This window comes from Physeter macrocephalus, chromosome 21 (assembly GCF_002837175.3).
Source record: "Physeter macrocephalus isolate SW-GA chromosome 21, ASM283717v5, whole genome shotgun sequence".
NCBI classification, from domain to species: Eukaryota; Metazoa; Chordata; class Mammalia; order Artiodactyla; family Physeteridae; genus Physeter; species Physeter macrocephalus.
This window is the reverse complement of record NC_041234.1, coordinates 96,650,100-96,667,585: the sequence shown is the minus strand read 5'-3', so window position 1 is coordinate 96,667,585 and position 17,486 is coordinate 96,650,100. Positions and strand designations below refer to the sequence as shown.

The 17,486-nt window shown below is 39.4% G+C and overlaps 1 long non-coding RNA gene across 1 annotated transcript; it reads left to right on the top strand.

Moving 5' to 3' along the window:
- Positions 1 to 520: 520 nt before the first annotated feature.
- LOC129391765 (uncharacterized) lies at positions 521 to 10,332 on the top strand. The gene is made up of 3 exons (XR_008616443.1): positions 521 to 590; positions 8,519 to 8,575; positions 10,195 to 10,332. It is a non-coding gene; the product is annotated as an uncharacterized lncRNA (long non-coding RNA).
- Positions 10,333 to 17,486: the final 7,154 nt, after the last annotated feature.

Below are 17,486 nucleotides of genomic sequence, written 5' to 3'. Positions count from 1 at the left end.
AGCTCAGTGCAAGAGGGAAGAGATATGGGAACATATGTATATGTATAACTGATTCACTTTGTTGTAAAGGAGAAACTAACACACTATTGTAAAACAGTTATACTCCAATAAAGATGTTAAAAAAAATAAAATTAAAAAAAATAAAAGCTAAGTGATACAATCTAAAAAAATTAGTTTCTACAGATTAAAGTAATGAAACTTCACAATAAAATATTATTAGCATACATTCATATAAGCACAACATATACAGTATCTTGAGAGACCATGTCCAAATTCAAACCAGAAGTCCACATAACCATTTTGGAATACAATACTGTTGTTTATACATTTAAATTACATTGTTTAAAGAAAGTTGTACTTAATCAAGGAAAAGGAAGGATTCTGAAAACAGCTTTCAGAAGTATCCTGATAAAAGATCAGGTTTGAAAAGATGCATAATTCTATTTGAATAATAGGACATTTTATTTGTGTAACAACTAATCCCACATTTTAATTTAAAGGTCAAGTCATTGATTTGGAGCGAGGCAGAGGAGAAGAGAGACTGTTCTATCTCCCTGTTTATAGACATTCAGGTAGACCTAAAATCTAAGGTGAGGTAACTTTCTCTTAATTTGGTGGAAAGGGGGTTTCTGGTTTTGTTGACAATAGAAAAAAACACTTTTATTCTTATTTTCCCCTCTTTAGTAAAACAGAAAATCCCACAGATTTCATGTCAATATCTCTTCCCTAGCAACATAGACAACAAAGTCAAGAGAGCGGATATTTTATAAATATTCGTGTAGTTTTTTCCCCCTTTTAATTTTTTTTTCTGCCTTCCTCTTACTTACACATTTCAAAGCACATTTTTCCTGTCCAGAATAATTATCCCCATCCTTTAACCTGGGAGTGAGAGGAATTTTCCACTGCAAATGTTGTCGTCTAGCTACTGTGCCCATGAATTATGTTTCTGAAGCATTGATTGTCAACGATTTCCAAAGCAGTATTCACTCCACACTCTGGGGGTCAGACAACTTTTAGCACATCCTCAAAACTTGAAAGGAACATGGGGTTAATTACCATGTTTATGAGACATTTGTTGCCTCCTCTCTCTTCCTCTATGTGTGTGAGCTCACCCCTTTGGTGTGGAAGATCTGAGAAAAGAAGGTGAGAAGGAAAAATCAAGAAATGATAATACCTTTAATTTCTAACAAGGAGCTCCAAATACTGTTATTTTATAATGTTGCATTTGTCTTTGCAAGCACGAACTGTGATGGGGGGAGCTAAGGGGAAGGACTGTGCCCATCATTTAACCTTTCAGTTTCATTATCTGTTAACTGGGAATAATAATACAGGCTTGACATACTTTGGTTCTTTGAAGATACGTTTAATAATAAACGTAATAAATGAATCTATTCTCCTTTTTAAAAATCAGGACATTAAAAAGATAAAGATGGGACTTCCCTGATGGTGCAGTGGATAAGACTCCTCGCTCCCAATACAGGGGGCCAGGGTTTGATCCCTGATCAGGGAACTAGATCCCACATTCATGCCGCAACTAAGAGTTCTCATGCCACAACTAAGGAGCCCACATGCTGCAACTAAGGAGCCCGCCTGCTGCAACTAAGACCCCACACAACCAAATAAATAAATAAATAAATAAATTTTTTAAAAGAAAAAAGATAAAGGTAAAAATCCTTGTATTAATCAGTATTCTCCAGAGAAACAGAACCTACAGGATCCATATCTGTATCCATAGCCATATCTATAATCTATATCTATATCTATATCTGTGTGTGTGGAGGAGAGAGAGAGAGATTGATTATAAGGAGTTGGCTCAACACAATTATGGAGGCTGAGAGACCCCAAGATCTGCTGTTGGAAAGCTGGAAACTCAGGAGAGCCAACAGTCTAGTTCCGATTCGAGAGCGAACAGGCTTGGAGACCCAACAAGAGCTGATGTTTCAGTTTGAGCAGCTCAAACAATCAGGCAGGAGGGAGGGTCAGCCTTTTTATTCTATTCAGGCCTTCAACTGATTTGATGAGGACCGCCCATGTTAGCGAGGGCAATCTGCTTGACTCAGTCTACCGATTCAAATGTTAATCTCACCCCAAAACATCCTCACAGACACACCCAGAATAATCTTAGACCAAATAACTAGCAACCCCATGGCCTACTCAAGTTGACACATAAAACTGATTATCACAGTCCCCTTGGCCACCTCCCCAACTTGCTCCCCTCCCTTCTTCCCACAGATAACCATTTTTGAGTTTGATGCCCATTCTTCCAGATAAATCTTTTAAATACTTCTACCTAAATAGGTAGAGAAAAATACATAGTATTGTATTGTAGTATTTGACATAAATGGTATCAGATCATACATATCCTTTTGTGGCTTGTGGTGTTCATTCACATATGTTTTTTGTTTTTGTTTTAATTTATTTTTGGCTGCGTTGGGTCTTCGTTGCTGCTCACGGGCTTTCTCTAGTTGCGGCGAGCAGGGGCTACTTTTCGTTGCGGTGCATGGCTTCCCATTGTGGTGGCTTCTCTTGTTGCGGAGCACAGGCTCTAAGTGCGCAGGCTTCAGTAGTTGTGGCACACGGGCTCAGTAGTTGTGGCGCACGGGCTTAGTTGCTCCATGGCATGTGGGATCTTCCCAGACCAGGGCTCGAACCCGTGTCCCCTGCATTGGCAGGCAGATTCTTAACCCCTGAGCCACCAGGGAAGTCCAGTAATTCTTTTGATGGGAGAGAACTAAACTAGTTTAATGAAAACTGATTGTAAAGTTTTAAGCTAGTCTTTTTGGTTTGTGTGTAATCTTATGAATTGATGCTTTTTGATAAAGATTCTTGAGGTAGAGATGTTATGGCAAGAGGCCAGCTCTCCACCCAAACAGGGCTTTTCAGAGTGGCTGTACTTTAGAGAGAATCAACTTAATTCTGGATCCAGAACTCATTTCTGCATATCCAGTACCTAATTTTTTCAGTGAACCCATCGTGATACCGTGTTTCCAATATCCAAGTACTGTTGAAGCCACCTCAGGTATAAGTAGGTAGATTCTTCTTATTTTACATTTTCCAGAGTACTTCATGTTCTTTTTACAAAAATTTCTTCTCAAAGTCTTTGGGATCACACCAGATTATTTCAGCCTTTTGATGGCTGTGACTCCTAAATTAGGTTGTCGTTCATAAGTATGAGTCTTGTTTTTTCAGAGCTCACAAACCAAAATACTAATTTTTAAATTGGTTTTCAGACCTGGGTATAAGTGAACAACCCCCCTCATGCTATAAGTAGGTACTATTATCCCTATTTTACAGATATGGAAACTGAGGCTCATAGAAGTTAAGGGAATTTCCCCCGGGTCACAAAGCTCTGAAATGGTCGAGCCAGGATTCAGCCCCAGGTCTGGTTGACTTCAAGTCCAGCGCTTTTTCCACAGTATACTGCAGGTTTTCATGACACATTTTCTTTCTCTATCCCCAACTCACTTTGCAACAATATGTATGTATGTATTTGAGGCATATAAAAGGTCAAGTAAATAACAAGTAAAACTCCCATTTATTGTCCACCCATTCTATGTCAAGCACTGGGCTAGGCATGGTACCTTATCTGTAAAACCTCATAACATCCTTCTAAGGTAGATATTATGATCTCCATATTACAGATGAGAAAACTGAGGTTCAGAGTTTAAATGACTTTCACAGAGAGTGCCAGGGCAGGATTCAAACTCGTATCTATTAGGATGCAAAATGTATGTACTTTCTACTACAACCAAGACCTTTCAGTTTATTATTGTATTATATTTCTATGTATTATTAATATCTTTATTCTGGTCAAGCTTATGTCTTTCTTAGGCAGACTTTGTGTCCCTCTCTAGCTTCCCTTAATAGTAGGTTTCATTTCATGTCTTACCTTAATGGGGAGGAGTTGAAGGAAGAATTAAACTCTTACTGTTATCTAGTGCCTTTTTTATTAGACTGTTGCATATTTTTTCTTAATAAAATTATTTTGCTTGCATTTTTTAAACTGCTGACAGAACATCAGTAAACAGAAAATTTATCACCTGTGAACAGTTCTCTGTTCTTTTCCTTAATATAATTTGGGTCTTTATCGAAGTATGTTTCTAGTTCTACAAGCATTTTTTTATCTTTAAAAAATAGCTAAAACAACAGAGCAAGAAGAATCACTCATAAATTTGAGGAGTCATTCATTCGTTCATTTGTCCACCCATCCATTCAACTCATATTTTTATTTTTTTATTTTTTTTAAAATTTTTATTTATTTATTTTTTTTTACGCGGGCCTCTCACTGTTGTGGCCTCTCCCGTTGCGGAGCACAGGCTCCGGACGCGCAGGTTCAGCGGCCACGGCTCACGGGCCCAGCCGCTCCGTGGCATGTGGGATCTTCCCGGACCGGGGCACGAACCCGCGTCCCCCGCATCGGCAGGCGGACTCCCAACCACTGCGCCACCAGGGAAGCCCTCAACTCATATTTTTAGAGTGCCTATTATGTGGCAGGCACTATGTTAGTTTCTGAGGATAAAAAGATAAATGTGACATAATTTCTATTCTTGAGAAACTCACAGTCGGTGGGAGAGACCTATAGGTAAATTGACAGTTACAGTACAGAGTGATGAGTGCTGTGCCTGAGCGAGAAAATACTATAGTGCTTTCAACAGTAGGTCCTTGGGCCACCTGGGTTCATATCCTGGCTCTGTCATTTACTAGCTGTCACTATAAGAATCTACTTCATACAGTTGATACAAGAATTGAGTTATTCACGTGAGTGATCAATAAATAGTATTATTCTGATAGCCCTAAGCACTGGGTGATATTACAACACAGAAAAGGGGCACCTAACCCAGATTGAGAGGGGGGTTTGGGCAGTAGTCCTAGAGATTGAGTCTTGAAAGAAAACTGGGAGTTAACACAAGCAGAGAAGGGGACGATGGTTTTTGACACAGAGTCTAGCATGGGCAAAAGCACCAAGACATAAGGGGATACGGCATGAGTCGAGGAACGACAAGAAGTATAGTATTGCTGAAATATAAAGGGCAAGGGCAGGGGGCCAGTAGAGTGAGATTAGACAGGGACCAAATTGTGGAGGGACCTTGTAATCAGTGCCAAAGACTTTGAACTTTATCTTGAGAGTGATAGAAATCCATGAAGGCTTATAATGAGGGGGCTAACATCAGCAGATGATTCTGGTGGAATCATGGACGATGGACAAGGGGGCAAGACTAGTATCAGGGAAACTTGTTAATAGGCTGTGACAATAGGTCAAAGGAGAAATGATGAGGGAGGCCCTGGACTAAAGCTATGGCAGTGTAGATGGGAGCATGGGACAGAGTCAAGAGTTATTTAGGAATTGTAAGAAGTAGCAGCACTTAGAGGCCATTTGGATAAGTTAGGTAGAAGATGTGAATCCTTATTTCTACCATTCACACAGATAGGAAATATAGGAGAAGCAGTTTGGGGAGAGATTTTCTTGACTTCAGTTCTGAATGCTTGCAAAATAAAATCTAAATTTCTTAGTACGGCATCCAAGGTCCCCCACGATCTGGCCCCAAATTATATTTTCAACTGTATCTCGTGAGTATAGTTTTCCCCAGTCAGATTACAGAAAGTGGTCCTTTCAGGCTGTTTTCCTAAACCCCTGCCTCCTTCAAACAGACATAGACACAGGTAATGAGGTAATGTGAATGAGATAATATGATTTCTCTCTCTCTCTCCATATATATATATATATATATATATATATATAACAAATGATATATATATATATATATATATATATATATATATATATATAACACAAATGATGACTAAAGAGGTGACATTTCAGTTGTATGATTGTTAAAAATGACTTCCAGTGAATTATACCTCCCTGTGCTCATGTCCCTTCACAATGTGATGCTACAACTCCTCCTATCAAGAGATGAAGTCTATTTCCTCTCCCCCTTGAATCTGGGCTGACCGTGTAACTTGCGTTGACCAGTAAAATGCAGCAAAAGTGACATTCTGGGATTTCTGAGCCTAGGCAGGCCTTAAGAGAACTAGAAGTTTCTGCTTTTGCTCTTGGAACCCAGTTGCCATGGAAAAAAAGCCCAGGCTACTCCGCTGGAAAGAGGCTATGTGGAGAGAGAGGCCATGGGGGAAGAGAGACCACGTGGAGAGAGAGGACCAGGTGTGAGAGTGTCCCAGCTGAGCCTCCCCCAGATGACCCACCTGCTGACTGCAGCCACAAAAGTGAGCCCGAGAGGACCAACAGAACTGCCCAGCCAACCCAAAGAATCTTGGGAAATAATAAATCAGGTTGCTTTAAGCCACTCAGTTTAGGGGGAGTTTGTTATGCAGCAATAGGTAAGTGGGACAAACTGGCAATGGAAAGGTGAATAAGGAATCCTCCAGGAAGATAATGGAAGCAAGAGATTTCCAGGCAAAGTGCATATAATGAACCAAGGCACAGAGGAGTCGAAGTGCACAACCTATCTCAGGAAGGGCAAGTAGTATTGTGTGGCTAAAGGAAAACAGGAGGTACACTGCAGGGAGGAGCTGATGAAAGGGGAAGCTGGATGTAAGTCTGGAAGGGAAAAGTCTTGTTACCAGTTGCAGTTTAATGTTATCGTATCTTAGAACATCACACAGGAATTGTGCTTCTCTTGTATTGTTCCTTGCCTTTGTGAACTCTTTTCTCCCAAACCTCCTCAAAGAAATTGTTCGGCCGTTATCTAGTTTCTTCAATGTCATCATGTAGAGATTACTAAGAAACACTTTCAGAATTTAGCTGCCTGCCCAGTTGGGTAAGTTAACATTGCCTTTCATTTTTGCTACATTTTATTTGCTGTTCATTTATTAAAGAAGCAAACATTTATTGAGTTCCTAGCATATGCCAGGCACTTGGGATTCAGAAAAAGTAAGCCACTGTTCTTACCGTCTAGAAGTCTATAGGCTATTGGGTGAAATTGACAGGCAGTAGATTACAACACAGCATGCTTAGCCCCAGAAAAGAAGGAGAGGTTTTCATATAATTATTATTATCTAAGACAATACTGTATTTACAGAAAGAATTGCCATCAAGAGCCTTTATTTGTTCCTGAAATAATAGACTCTAGGTTTTTAAGTGGCCATGAAACTGTGATTGGCTTAATGCCACCAGATTTGGTAAGAGACCACCTGGAATACTTGAATGTCAAAGTAAACTTTGCGCCAAAAAAGCCAAATTACATATGGCCAGACTCCCTTTTCAGTTACTATGTAATACTTTTCTGAAATCCTCATTTTTAAGTTCTTACTATTTTTCTTTCACTTTCTTCTTACAGCCTAGGACCAGTTCATTCATGTATAATTTCTCAGGCATTTGGAGGTCTTGGAATCAGTTCTGTGCTAATATTCACAGCCTCTGGATCTGGAGCTCTTCATTGCTTCTTTTCCCCTTTTTGCTTTCAAGAATACTGCTTTTCAGTTCCCTCCACCCAGTTTCTTTTCTGGCTCATTAGAAATCACTGTATAGCCCTTTAATTCTTTTATAGTGTACCTAGCTGACAGTTCCATTTTGCCGTGTCTTTGCAAACCTCTAGGAGAGCAGCCCTTCCCTTTCTCCCATGTTTTCCCCAATGTGGTAATCTTGATCTTGTGTCTGCTAAGTTATGAGCTCTCTCCTATTCCACGCTGGTGCTGAGATCCCTAACTCAGCCTCCAGGATATTATTTTCCTTTTTGCTTGGATGATATCCTTCGTCTTTGTGGGGATGGAAAATATCATCCTGTTGAGCCTTCAGGATGTTGTTTGAAAGAATGCTGTTATTTGCTAGGAATATCTGTACAGCAGTTGGACTTCCAGCATACACATTATTCATTATTGTTCAGCCACACCTAGTCTTGCATATTATACCAATAGGATACTAGGCAGAGATTTGACTTTGACCCGGAATTCTTTTCAGTTCTATATTAAGGTATTTATTAGTTTGATTCTATCTGAATTACCTCATTATTGACTCACACAGGATAATTTAATTGGAGAATCTTTTAATACTTAAACAGATGGGCTAAGCTGGTTTTTCCCCTTTTATTCCCTCAGGATAATAATTATCTAACTGCGAATATCAGTGGCTACAACTAGAGTCTTTTGCATCTCACTTTGGTCTTATCTACTGCTACCTTTTTGGTTCAAATATGTATTCGAAACCTAGACTTAATATTTTTCTTCATTTCCAAAAAAAATCTGTATCTACATTTGCTGACACTTGATACTTAGTGTGAAGATTTAACCTTTATAAGATTTATTCATTTCTCCAAACAAATCTGAAGTAGTAATTTCACAGTGATGGCACCTGGGTTAAGACAAATTTCTGCCCAGACATCAGCATGATTTCCTCACCCTTATTCATAAAAATAGAATTCCATAATAAAATAATTAAATAGGCATTAGGAGGTACAGTTGTTTTTTTTACTTGAAGTATAGTTGATTTACAGTGTTTCAGGTGTATAGCAAAGTGATTCAGTTATACATATATATATATATATAATATGTTCTTTTTCAGATTCTTTTCCATTATGGGTTATTACAAGATATTGAATATAGTTCCCTGTGCTATACAGTAAGTCCTTGTCTGCAGTTTTTTTTTTTAACATCTTTATTGGAGTATAGTTGCTTTACATTGTTGTGTTAGTTTCTGCTGTATAACAAAGTGAATCAGCTATATGTATACATATATCCCCATATCCCCTCCCTCTTGAGCCTCCCTCCCACCCTCCCTGTCCCATCCCTCTAGGTGGTCACAAAGCACCAAGCTGATCTCCCTCTACAGTTGTATTTTTTTTTAATTTATATTTTTTATTGAAGTATAATGGACAAATTATATTAGTATCAGGTGTACAACATAGTGATTCATTTTTTTTTTTAATTTTTATTTTTTGCGGTACGCGGGACTCTCACTGTTGTGGCCTCTCCCGTTGCGGAGCACAGGCTCCGGACGCGCAGGTTCAGCGGCCATGGCTCACGGGCCCAGCCGCTCCGCGGCATGTGGAATCCTCCCGGACTGGGGCACGAACCCGTGTCCCCTGCATCGGCAGGCGGACTCTCAACCACTGCGCCACCAGGGAAGACCCTGTCTTTTTCTTTTTAAATAAATTTTACCATTTCTTTTTTTTTAATTTTTAAAAAACTTATTTTGTTTATTTATTTATTTTGGGATGTGTTGGGCCTTTGTTGCTGTGCGCAGGCTTTCTCCATTTGTGGTGAGCGGGGGCTTCTCTTTGCTGCGGAGCACAGGCTCTAGGCGCACAGGCTTCAGTAGTTGTGGCACATGGGTTCAGTAGTTGTGGCTCGCAGGCTCTAGAGCACAGGCTCAGTAGTTGTGGTGCACGGTCTTAGTTGCTCCACGGCATGTGGGATCTTCCCGGACCAGGGCTCGAACCCGTGTCCCCAGCATTGGCAGGCGGATTCTTAACCACTGTGCCACCAGGGAAGCCCTAGACCAACATTAAAGAGAAATAAATATTGTACAATTCAGCATCTTTTTTTACTAATTTGTAAATTAAATCCTTTACATGGAATGTTAAGTTGTAACCAAAAACCTTTTTTTTCTTCTTTTCTGATTTATCAAACTCTGGTTCTAGGTCAGTCAGTCTTCAGGGTACAGCTTTCTTCTCTTTATCTCAGCCATGGGTTGTTTGTCTCTTTGCCTGTGCTATTTGAGTGGGGCCTAGAAAAGACCTGGTTAACTATTTTTTTTGTGTGGTATGCGGGCCTCCCTCTGCTGTGGCCTCTCCCGCCGCGGAGCACAGGCTCCGGACGCGCAGGCCCAGCGGCCATGGCCCACGGGCCCAGCCGCTCCGCGACACGCGGGATCCTCCCAGACCGGGGCGCGAACCCGGCTCCCCTGCATCGGCAGGCGGACGCGCAACCACTGCGCCACCAGGGAAGCCCGTGGTTAACTATTTTAAAATTGAAAATTTTATTGTGATAATTGTAGACTTGCCTACGATTATAAGAAATAATACAGAGAGATCCCTTGTACACTTTGCCCAGGTCTTCCCAGTGTTAACATCTTGTAAAACTGTAGTATTATATCACAACGGAATATTGACATTGATACAATCCACTGGTCTTATTCTGATTTCCCCAGTTTTAATTGTACTAATTTGTGTACGTGTGTTTGTGTGTGCATGCATGCATGTTTGTATTAATTTATATACAATTTTATCACCCGTGTAGATTCATGCATCTACCACCACAGTCAAGATACAGAACAGTTCCACACCACAAGGATTCCTCAAGTTGCCTTTTTATAACCACACCCACCTCCCTCTGATCTCCCCTCATTACATAAAAAAAAAAGTCTGTATTTTGTATCTTTTCAAAACATACAATGGCAGAGCTACTAATAAAATCTATTTCTTTTGATTTTTAGTTCAGTGACCTTTACATCTTGTTTCTTACACGTCCCTTTTTTGGAAAAGCACTGGCTAGGCGGTCAGATTAGTGGCAACCACTAATCCGTCCTCCATTTCTTACATTTCGTCATTTCCAAAATGTTATATAAATAGATTCTTTTCAAAAGTTTTCTGCACTTAGAGTGAGAAGCATATGCAGTGCTACAGTATTTCAAGAACGGTAAAAGCCCTCTTTGTGTTTTTTACTCCGTTTGAAGGAAAATCTTTCCTACCAGCAAAGTAAAAGAGTAAAATTAACCCAGTCTCTGGATATTTTACTCTGGTAAAGTTCTAATTTAGTGACGGTAACTGAAGCCCTTCAGCATGGGCACTGCTTCAAGCAGTGGTTTCTATTAAAGGAAACTCTGCCCCCTCCCCCCACCAGGCAGTGCAGACAGAACATTGGGGTTGGGGGGAATGAAGGAAAGCTTTTGCCCGAGATTCAGATGTTGAAATTGTAACACATATTGATAAATGACAGAATTCAAAAGGCGCTTAAGAAAAAGTTTGATTTATACTCATAGTCTCAGATTCCATTTCATATTCCATCTTGGAACCAAACGTTCAGAAGAAGTGTGCTTTCCTTTGAACATAAAGATGTCACTGTGAATCCAAGGGCATTACAAAATAAACGCTTGACGTTGTTTTTCCTGTGATGGGGAGCAATACCACGTTCTCTTGCTTCCTTCTCTCAAGTGGCAAAACGGCAAAAGGAGTTTGTGGGAAGGCTGCCCAGGTTAGGGGTCAATGGTTCTTTTCTCATGTGTTCTCAGTTGGTTTTGTTGTTCTAGGTTTCCCCTTACTACCCAGATAGACTTGGATGTTGTCACAACATCTTACTCCCATCTCCCCTCTTGTTTTCTGCTTGGCCAATCCTAGCCTCTTTCCTCCCCCGACTCAACAGCTCAACATTTGGATTTCAGCATCTCTTTTCTTCTCCTGCTGTGGAGTCATCTAAAGAATTTTACCTGCTGGGTGTTTCCAACAGGCCAATTAAAATGGGGGAGAGGGGAGGAGGGAAAGAAGAGGAATAAGAACAGCAAAGAAGAAATGATCAAGTATTAAGCAAAGCAAAGAGAGACCCCCTGTTTGGTTTCAGTGAAGCCACTGAGCTGATCTTTTACAATCTGTTGGGACTGGCATCAGAGAGGAGATACGTGAGCCAACTGAAGTGGAAAGATTGAGAATGAAGGTAGAGAGTGATCTGGAAAACTAAACTCCCCCAAAGAAAAGACTTTAAGAATCCTAAAGCCAAAGGATTAGTGGTCTTTACTACTACTGTGGGTTGTATTCTAAACATTTTAAAGGCGACTGGTATCAGTGGCTAAAAAATGTAGTAGCAACTTGAGAACAAGGAAAACCTACCTGAACTGGGTCATTTTTAATACCTATGAAAGACTGAGTAGAGGAAACCAGCCTGAGAGACTCACTGTGGTGTGTAATTATGCACTTTGAAAGCGCAGTTCATCCATGGATCTCAAAGCACATTACCAACTTTAATTATTTTTCATAACACCTCTGTGAGACCATTATTTCCTACAGATAGATGCAGAAACTGACATAGAAAGGGTACCAGGCCCTTTCAATCACACCATGAATCACCTGCTGAGTTGCTCCCGTTCCTGATTTGTCATTTGAATTAATGGACCATTTCCCAAGGAAGAGGGAATGCTTGAGCAGGACTTCGAGGGAATTTTGGCTTCTAAGTTTTGCTTAGAAGCAATGGAGGCTGAATTCCTTTTAAGGTGAAATGCTGTTCAAAGAGTCATTATTTAACGGAATGTGTATGGAAATGTATTAAAATATTATTCAAGACATGCCAGAACGCACACAGAAGCCTATAGCATAACAGCCCAAGTGGGTACTTTTGTCCTCCATTAACCTTGCATAGAAAACAAAACAAAACAACAACAACAAATATATTACATACAATCATAAAATTTTAGTACCTGAACAGCCTTCAACAATCTCAGGGCCTGTAGCTTTGGTCGCACCACTCTGATGAAACCTGCTCCAATTATTGGGCCACACCCTCACTTGTCCTTCTTTGTTCCTGTAATAATGTTAGTCTATACCACACAGCCTAGCTCTGTATCACACTATATTTACACTCTTTTGTTCCTTTGATTTGTTTTGAGTTAAACAACACTGTGGTTACCAATGGTCGCTGCATTATGTTTGGAATGGGGGAATACCTTGTGAATGATGAATGTAAATCTCTTTCTGCTACCAAGACTATAAACTGCAGGAGGACCCAGCCTGGGTGTTACTTTTTTCTATCACTATGTCCCAGAATTTCTGTGTACACTGCAAGCAATTAATACACACTGTTGGTATGATTAAATAGGATTAAGAGACACTGGTGGAGGTCAACGATGAAGTGAAACAAGATTTCATTAAACGTATTAAACAAGGTGGCTTAATTTGAATATAGATTTCAAATAAAAAGAAACTTGTGTGAGCCTTGTATATACCATCCAGCCCCAGCAAAGGCTTAGAAAAGGTGATGATGGTTGCCTGGTGAGTGAATATCCTTTCCTTTATACCCCAACATACCTCACAAAACCTGCTTTAGAAAAAACTTACCGGTTTCGTGCTCAGAAATTCAAAACCCATCATACCATCTTGAATTTCTCTAATCTGTAGGGGGAAAAAGAAACCAAACTGATCCAAAATGTGTACCCAAGGAGACCTAGCGCACACAAAATGGCCTTGAGGATTCCCAGCAAATGCCTTTAGACCTCTCATTCAAAACCTCCATTTTTAGTCTTCAGATATGTCAGACTTTCTTGATTCTGAGCTCTGCACATGCTTCTCTCCTAGGCAGAAATCCCTTCCGCCACCTCCTTGACTACTGCAAGGGCCCCGTACTCCAGAATACTGCCCCCCAACACCCTCCCCAAAGTTTGGATTAGATACAGTACCTATTGCCCTTCAGTGATAGAATGGACTCCCTAGCATCTAGCACAGAGCCTGGCACATAGTAGGTGTTTAATGTTGGTACATTAAAAAAACAAAAATGAAAGTTGTAGAAAGTCAGTATTGATTCCAAATTGTATTATATTTGTCAATGCACAACTTTTAGATGAGGAGGCTTTCCCACTCAGTTCACTTACTAATTTGTTCTTTCATTCCTTCACTCATACATCTATGTATTGAAAAAATTAACTCTGCTTATTAATGGACTAGACAGCATGCTAGTCATTGGGAACGTAGTGGTTAGGAAAACATGGTTCCTGACCTCCAAAGTTTGCCTTGGCAACATAGTGAAACATTCTCTTCCTCATTTCCAAATTCTTAAGATCAGAAACATAGTTAATCAATTTCGTTTTTTAGAATTACTTTAATTTTTCAATTCTAGTTGAGTAGACATGGTAAGGACCATATATACCTATTTATTACTTCTATTTGGCTTTGTGGTTTGGTATCACATGGCCAGCAGGTCTTGCTGTACAAAAAAAAGCTTGGATTTGGACATACACACTCAAAGTTCAGACAGTGAGGCAGCCAATTTAGCTAATTCATGCCAAAAATTAGCCAGAAACATATTCACTGCCTATAAGAACATCTAGACTCATGATTCACCATATGATTTAGGTGAGTCAGGTAACCTCTATGTCTGGGGTTCTTCAGCCGTAAATTATAGAGGTGCTGTGACTATAATGAATGACAGACACAATGGCATAGTGCAAGAGTACCAGACCAATTATTTTATACTCCCTGAATTTATCTGTTTTATATAGTCTTATTTTCATACGTTAGAAAACAGAGCTGGCCTGACTACCCAAGTAAATCTATTTAAGGGCCACTTGAATGGCAGGGTTTATGAACACAATTTCCACAATTGTACAGCAATAATTTCTCCAATTATCTCTGTGCCATTACCCATACACTTCTGATTTAAACACAGGAGTAACCATGTAGAGAGTGGAAGGCAAAGAGATAATGCATGTAAAGGATCTTGAGAGCCACGGAAATGGCCAAGAAACTGTATAAGTGAATTTCATCACTATACATCCTCGATTAATCAGATACTGGTCCACAACTGTTTCATTCTGTATGAAACTAACCCATAATTAGTCCAGTAAACTCTAATTAGAGGAATGATTCCTTGGGCTTATATAGTTTCTACTTTTTGAAGCTCTTTCATGTACATTTACTCATATGATCCTTGCAACAATCCTCTGAGGTAGGTGGAGCAGGGATACTTATCCCCATGTGTTAATATTTTTGTTACATATAAATGACCATATATTGATTTATAACTCATACTAAGTATAGGTCTTTTTACTTAATTCTTTTCTTAAAATTTATTTATTTTATTAAAAAATTTTTTTTTGGCTGCATTAGGTCTCCGTTGCTGCGCGCAGGCTTTCTCTAGTTGCGGCGAGCGGGGGCTACCCTTCGTTGCGGTGCACAGGCTTCTCATTGCAGTGGCTTCTCATGTTGTGGAGCACGGGCTCTAGGCACGCGGGATTCAGTAGTTGTGGCACGCAGGCTCAGTAGTTGGGGCTCGTGGGCTCTAGAGCGCAGGCTCAGTAGTTGTGGCGCACGGGCTTAGTTGCTCCGCAGCATGTGGGATCTTCCCAGGCCAGGGATCACACCCGTGTCCCCTGCATTGGCAGGCGGATACTCAACCACTATGCCACCAGGGAAGTCCTTTACTTCTTATATGAGCTGTAAGAACATAATGTATCTGAAATATTTACAGTAGAAAACCAAGAAAGGCATAAGTACAGTACATTCTTTTTAGTAGTCAAATAACAAAAATCTAGTTGAAGGAAAAACAAGTTTTTCCAGGTGAGTCAGGTCACTCTCTTAATGATTAACGCAGGCCTTTGTTAAATTTCTGCTAGGAAATCCCTGCACAATGTTTATTTAATGAAAAATAAAATAATTTTTAGCAAGTTTTTCTCCAGATTAATTTTACGGGGGAAATTTGGGGTCTTTGTTTTCAACTTAAGTTCCTCTGAAACATCAGTAATTGTTCATGGACATACTCGTGTGTTCTTTTTTCCTTCCTCAATCCAATCGTCAGTAATCTGGCAGGAGAGCCTAATCACTGCCAAACAAAATTCCAATATTTAATGAGAAAATACATTTTTCATGCTTTAGCCAAAAATGCAAAGCCCCTTATTTAAGCTAATGGAATTCAAAAGAAATCCCTAGTACCTAGTAACGAAATAAAGTTAAAACACAACACACAGACTTGAAAAAAAGCTCAAAAGTTTTTGTAACAAATGGACGTTTATAATTTTGCATGTAAAATATTTTTGAAACATAAAATTCTCTGAAACAAGAATTAGATTTTGAAGAAAGATCATTGTTTAAATACTATTACCTCAATTAATTATACCCTAGTCTTTTTTTGAATATTTAAATTCTTCTGGGAAAATAAAAGGGGGAAATAAAGTTTGGTTTCTCTTGGGTTCTTATGCCTTATTTGTTTTGAACCAGTATTCTTCTACTATTTATTCATAAGCCTAAAGTTAACAAGCGTAGGCCCGTGCAAAAGATTTCTTATGCTGTAGTCACTAGTTATGGTGCACATAGGGTCTTGGAAGTATCAAATTAAACAGAATAAGATTGGAAAAAAACCCTCTAAACAGACCAAATCTATACAAAGCCAAATGGCTAGGTTATGGAAGTGTTTGTTATAAGCAAATTAGTAGTTTGCAGGAAACGAAAACTAAGTCTGACTTTCATCTAGCCTTTATCTACCTTAAGATTTTTATTTTGGATACAGTTAGAGACCAATAATGATCTTAGTGTGGATTTATGCAACTCTGAAGACCTTTAGAGACCTAAAACCACTACAAGAACTTTCCTTTGTGCCACACTTTAAAAATTTCAGACCTAAAAAAAGAATTCTGAACTGCTACTTATTATGAATTAGAGAGGCGGACCACTTCCAACTCTAATTCTATCATTTGTAGATTAACTGCTCTCATTTCACTGAAACTTTGGCTCTTTCTAGAAGTGCGGGTCTGTTCTGTACAATTTCAACTAATTGCTGTCACACTAGTGCTTATAAGTGAGACTTCAAATACTTAACCCTTTCACTGCTTGATTGGAGGACAGTTTAATGGCAATGAGCAATGTGAGGCTACTCTGAACTTGGCAGTGTAGGGGCTGAAGAATGATTTTCATTATCAAATTCAAAGAGTACTGTATGCAAGAAAATTTTGTTGAAAAGTGGACTCAGAAGGGATTTTCAGGATGTTGCATTTTAAGTCTTCGCATTTTGGTAGCAGGAGAAAATACAGGACTGGATCAGCAATGAGTTACAAGAAGAAAGGTTAAGGATGACAGTCACCTGCAGAGAGCTACATCCATTTAACTTATAGGCTTTAGCCATTTAGTTACTTCTGGATTCGGACTCCATACCGTATGCCAGTGGTTTTCAAACTTTAGATTGTATCAGAACCACCTAGAGGGTTTGTTAAAACACTGATTGCTGTGTTACACCCCAGAGTTTCTGATTCACTAGGTTTAGGTTGGGGCCCAACAATTTGTATTTCTAACAAGTTCCCAGGTGATGCAGGTGCTGCTGGTCCCCAGACCACACTTTGAGAACCACTAGGTATCCATACACCATGCAGTTAGCCTACCTTTATGTTTTTAATTAAAAAAATTTTAAATAGAAGTTTAGTGGATTTACAGTATTTTATTAGTTTCAGGTGTACAACACTGTGATTCAATATTTTTAGATTATACTCCATTTAAAGTTATTACAAAATAATGGCTATATTTCCCTGTGCTGTATAATATATCCTTGTTGCTTATTTTATACATAGTAGTTTGTATCTCTTAATCCCATACCCCTATCTTGTCCCTTACCTGCTCCCTCACCCCTAGTTTGTTCTCTGTATTTGTGAAGGTTTGTTATAGTTTTACTTTTTAGATTCCACAAATAAGTGATATCATACAGTCTTTGTCTTCCTCTGACTTATTTCACTAAGTAGAATACTCTCTAGGTCCATTCACGTTGCTGCAAGTTAGCCTACCAACTTTTTTTTTTTTTTTTTTTTTGTGGTATGCGGGCCTCCCTCTGTTGTGGCCTCTCCCGTTGCG